We start from the raw sequence: 6,000 nt of genomic DNA, 5'->3' as shown, positions 1-6,000 counted from the left end.
AGAAGAAATAAAACTTTCACTGTTTGCAGATGACATGATCCTCTATGCAGAAAATCCAGAAAAATCTACAGCAAAGCTACTAGAGCTAATCAATGAATATAGCAAAGTGGCAGGCAACAAGATCAACATGCAAAAATCAGGTTTCCTATACACAAGTAATGAGCAACAGGAGGAGGAAACCAAGAAAAAAATTCCATTTACAATAGCAACCAAAAGAATCAAGTATTTAGAAATAAACTTAACCAAGGCCACAAAAGACCTATACAGAGACAACTATAAGAAACTGCTGAAAGAAATTGATCAGGACCTAAAAAAATGGAAGAACATACCATGCTCATGGATTGGAAGATTAAACATAGTTAAGATGTCAATTCTACCTAGACTGATTTATAGATTCAATGCAATACCAATTAAAATCCCATCAACTTACTATGCAGAAATAGAAAAACCAATAACCAAATTTATTTGGAAGGGCAAGGTGTCCCAAAGAGCCAAAAATATTTTGAGAAAGTGGAAGGAAGTGGGAGGTCTTTACTACCTGACTTTGAAGCATACTACAAAGCAACAGTGGTCAAAACAGCATGGTATTAGCATAAGGACAGAGATCCCGACCCATGGAGTTGAATTGAGTGTTCAGAAATAGACCCTCTCATCTACAGACATTTGATCTTTGATAAAGCAGTCAGGCAAAAACAACTGGGACAGAGCAGCCTCTTCAATAAATGGTGTCTGGAGAACTAGATATCCATATTCAAAAGAATGAAAGAGGACTACTCTCTGACACCTTATACAAAAATTAACTCAAATGGATTAAAGATCTAAACATTAGTGCTAAGATCATAAGACTTTTTGGAGAAAATGTAGGGAAATATCTTAAGGATCTAGTGATAGGAGGTGGCTTCCTAGACCTTACACTCAAAGCATGAGCAATCAAATAAGAAATAGATAAATGAGATCTCCTCAAAATTAAACACTTTTGCACATCAAAGAATTTTGTTAGAAAAGTGAAAAGGCAGCCTATGCCGTGGGAGACAATATTCAAAAACCACATATCAGATAAGGGTTTGATATCCAGAATATATAAAGAAATCCTGCAATTCAACAAGAGAAAGACAAACAACCCAATTGAAAAAATGGGCAAAAGACATGGACAGACACTTTTCTGAAGAGGAAACACAAATGGCTCAAAAACATATGAAATGATGTTCAATTTCACTGGTTATCAGGGAAATGCAAATCGAAACCACAATGAAATATCATCTCACACCTTCCAGAATGGCCATTTTCCAAAAAACAGAAAATTACAAGTACTGGAGATGATGTGGAGAAAGAGGCACACTTATTCACTGTTGGTGGGAATGTAGAATGGTGCAGCCACTCTGGAAGGCAGTGTGGCAGTTCCTCAGGAAGCTAAGTATAGAATTGCCATATGATCCAGCAATTCCATTACAAGGTAAATACCCAGAGGAACTGAAAGCTAAGACACAAAAGGACACTTGCAAACTGATATTTATAGCTGCATTATTCATGATTGCCAAGAGACGGAAACAGCCCAGATGTCCATCAGTGGACGAGTGGATAAATAAATGGTGGTATATACACACAATGGAATATTACAAGCTATAAGACAGATAAAAGTCATGGAACATATAATAACATGGATGAACCTTGAGGACATTATGTTGCGCGAAGTCAGCCAGAAACAAAAGGACAAATACTGTATGGTCTCACTAATAAGAACTAACATTAATGAACAAACTTTGAGAGTTAAAACTGAGAACACAGGAGATAGAAAGTTGTTAGAGATCAGGTAATTCATGCCAAAGGCTTATAGAATGTCCAACAGGATTGACTGTGTAGATCCAGAAATGGGGAGTGCAGTGCTGTGTGATGGTGGCACAGTATTGTAAGTGCACTGACCAAGGATGTGTGAGTGGGGTTGAGGGAGGAGGGCTGGGGGCATGAGTGCTATCAGAGGGAAGGACGGATGATAGAGACTGGAACTGTGTAGCTTGATGAAATCTACAGTGGTCAGTGACGGTGATAAATACACAAAAGTAAAAATGTTTTCACATGGGGGAAGAACAGATGAATGGTAACCTTGCGGGATATTGAAAAGGGGAGGGTATTAGAGGAAAGAATATAACCTATGCAACTGGAGTCTGGAGTTAACAATAAAATTGCAGTACATTCCCATTAAATGTGAATGTCTAGGAGGTAGAGGTGTAGGGAAGGGGTATGGAATTCTTGGTAGTGGTGTTGTTGACTGATCTTATTGTTGTATTTCATTTTATTTTTACTTTTATCCTTTTTATTCTTTTTTCAATTCTTTTTTTTTGAGTAGTGAACATGTGTAAGTGCTAATTGTGGAGATGAACGCACAACCATATGATGATACTGTAAACAACTGATTTACACTGTGGAAGATTGTAAGGTATCTGAATATATCCCTATAAAATTGCAAGGAAAAGAAATAGACAGAGGAACACAAGTACTGGAGAGAAATTGGAGAGAGAGATGTATGTATTCACTGTTGGTGGGGAAGTAGAATAGTGTAGCCTATCTGTAAGACAGTTCGGTAGTCCCACAAGAAGCTAGGTATGTGGGGGTTTCAAGTCTTGCAACATCAGTATGGATTATATACTAGGAAGATCAGAGAGCACGGACATGAATGGACATTTACCACCAGTATGTATGGCAGCAGTGTTCACTATTTGCAGTGGACGGAGGTGGCCTAAGAGTACACTGACTGATGAACAGAAGGATGAACTGTGGTGTATGCGTACAATAGAAAATTGAGTAGCTGCAAGAAAAAATGAAGCTGTGAGACACACAACTAGGTGAATGGATCTTGAGTACAGCATTTTGAGTGAAGCATGCCAGAAAGGAGAGGACAAATATTATAATGCCTCACTAATATGGGCTAACTATAATGTGTAAACTCTGAGAACTGAATCTTAGAGCACAGCTTATCAGAGGAATGCTTATTGTAATGGCCCCTCGATTGTAAGCTCTTACAGCAGTCACACCTATTCCTGAGTTGTAATGGTTCTCTCTAAATCCTGAGATGCTGAGCTCCTGGTGTATAACCTGGTGGGTCTCTGGAACTTTGCGTATCTGTGCGACACATAAGACTCGAAGCTAGAACATGGCAGCTATGAATGTCAATATTACCCCATATGGCAACTGTTGAAACAGCTGAAAAAGAATTCAGATTTTGATTAGAGATATGAATGAAGAGGATCTGGTTAGGACTAAGGCAAATCAGGCCCAAGGGTAAAGGACGATACTGACTGGGTTTTAAAACTACAACTTATGTGTCAGACCAAGGGAGGAGATGTTTATCTGGTGCAGGATCTATATTTTCTGTAGCACACTAGATAATTTAACTTGTACAATCAGTTTGTTTGAACACCATAGGTGCAGGGAGCAGTGAAAGGGAAGTGGGATTTGGTGAGTTTGTACAGGCGGGGGTGTAATCCCGACACATCCCAGAGTGATATGGGTAGAGAGTATAAGTGTATTTGCCCCAACCCCCAAGAAGCTGGGGAGAAATGCAGAAGTGTTGGACTTCCCCACCTGGGCTATTGCTGATTTTCCTGCAAACACTGAGGACTGCCCAATTAGTGGGTCGAGCCCTCTATCTGGGGGCCTTCCCCTGTAAGGCTAGTTGCTGCAAGGGAGAGGCTAAGCTCACTTATAATTGTGCCTAGGAGTCCCGTTCCCGCCCCCCAGAGAGCCTCTTTGTTGCTCAGATGTGGTCCCCTCTCTAAGCCTACTCGGCAGGTGAACTCACTGCCCTCCCCTCCACGTGGGACGTGACTCCCAGGGGTGTGAATCCCCCTGGCAGCATGGGAAATCACTCCTGGAGATGAGCCTGGACCCAGCACTGTGGGACTGAGAGGATCTTCTTGACCAAAAGGGGGCAGAGAGATGAAACAAAATAAGGTTCCAGTGGCTGAGAGATTTTAAAAGGAGTTGAGAGGTCATTCTGGATGGTAATCCTATGTGCTATATAGCTATCACCTTTTAGTCTTTAGTGTACTGGAATGGCTAGAGGGAAATACCTGAAGCTGTCAAATTGCAACCCAGTGACCCTGATTCTTGAAAATGATTGTATAACAAGTAGATTGCACAGTGTGACTGTGTGACTGTGAAAACCTTATAGCTTGCACTCCTTTTATCCAGTATATGGATAGATGAGTGGGAAAATGGGGACAAAAATTAGATGAAGAATAAGGTGGGGTGGAGGGGATGGAAAGATTTAGGTATTCTTTTTTGCTTTTATTTTGGAGTAAGGAAAAGGTTCAAAAATTGATTCTGGTGGTGAGCGCACAACTGTATGATGGTGCTGTGGGTAACTGTACACTGTGGATGACTGTAGGGTGTGTGAATATATCTCAAACTGTATTTTTTTTTTAACCATTCAATTTATTTTTTTATTTTTTTATTTTTTTTAATCTTCATTTTATTGAGATATATTCACATACCACGCAGTCATACAAAACAAATCGTACATTCGATTGTTCACAGTACCATTACGTAGTTGTACATTCATCACCTAAATCAATCCCTGACACCTTCATTAGCACACACACAAAAATAACAAGAATAATAATTAAAGTAAAAAAGAGCAATTGAAGTAAAAAAGAACACTGGGTACCTTTGTCTGTTTGTTTGTTTGTTTCCTTCCCCTATTTTTCTACTCATCCATCCATAAACTAGACAAAGGGGAGTGTGGTCCTTATGGTTTTCCCAATCCCATTGTCACCCCTCAGAAGCTACATTTTTATACAATTGTCTTCGAGATTCATGGGTCCTGGGTTGTAGTTTAATAGTTTCAGTTATCCACCACCAGCTACCCCAATTCTTTAGAACCTAAAAAGGGTTGTCTAAAGTGTGCGTAAGAGTGCCACCAGAGTGACCTCTCGGCTCCTTTTGGAATCTCTCTGCTACTGAAGCTTATTTCATTTCCTTTCACATCCCCCTTTTGGTCAAGAAGATGTTCTCCGTCCCACGATGCCAGGTCTACATTCCTCCCCGGGAGTCATATTCCACGTCAAACTGTATTTTTTTAAAAAAGTAAATGAACAATGGGTTGAGGAGGGGAATAGGATGTTTTGGATATCCTTTTTTATTTTAATTTTCATTTTATTTTTTAAAGTAATGAAAATGTTCAAAGTCTGATTGTGGTGATGAAAGCCCAACTATATGACGATACTGTGAACAACTGATTGTACACTTTGAATGATTGTATGTTACGTGATTATATCTCAATAAAATTGCATTAAAACTAAAGTTTTCCAGATATATAGTAAACTTGCTTTCTGATTCACTTTGACCTCTAAAACAAAATGGCAGCAAGCATAGTTCAAATGAGCACATTGTCACTGGTGTGAGATCATTTGATGCATTGGTACAGTTATGTAGTTGCAATTAATTATGTGTCATCATGATTTGCACATGGTATCAAAAGTGCCTGTCTGTCAGTAGTGGTGTAACACCTGGCTCACAGCAAGTTCCAGAAAGCACATGCCCCTGGGCTTTTCCAGTCTCACACGAGCAGCAGTGAAACCACAACTCTTCCAGCCACACACCTTGTAGGGAAGAAGTTTTTGAACATTGGTTTGGAGTCCGACAGACCTGAGTTCCAGTTCCCAATTCAGCCACTTACTAGCCGGGATACCTGGAACAAGCTCCTTAACCTCTCTGAGTTTCTTATCCTCATCTTTTAACTTAAGGTCACACCTCACATTTCTCAGGGTAGCTGTAAGGCCAAGTACAGTTGTGGCACGTGGTAAGTGCTCCTTATAAGGGGCTGTTGTTACCCCATCAGTGTATCCACATGCGCTGCTGTTTACTTCAAATAAAATGGTGAAACGCGATGAGCAATGCAGAGTGAAGAGAGACAGGGCCAAGAAGGGTGAGGTGAGGCACCTCAACATCACCCCTGACCAAATCATTTCCCCTCTAGAGCCCCGAGGATGATGACAGGAGGGT

This window comes from Choloepus didactylus, chromosome 2 (assembly GCF_015220235.1).
Source record: "Choloepus didactylus isolate mChoDid1 chromosome 2, mChoDid1.pri, whole genome shotgun sequence".
Classification (NCBI taxonomy): domain Eukaryota; kingdom Metazoa; phylum Chordata; class Mammalia; order Pilosa; family Megalonychidae; genus Choloepus; species Choloepus didactylus.
Note: the sequence above shows the minus strand (reverse complement) of the source record.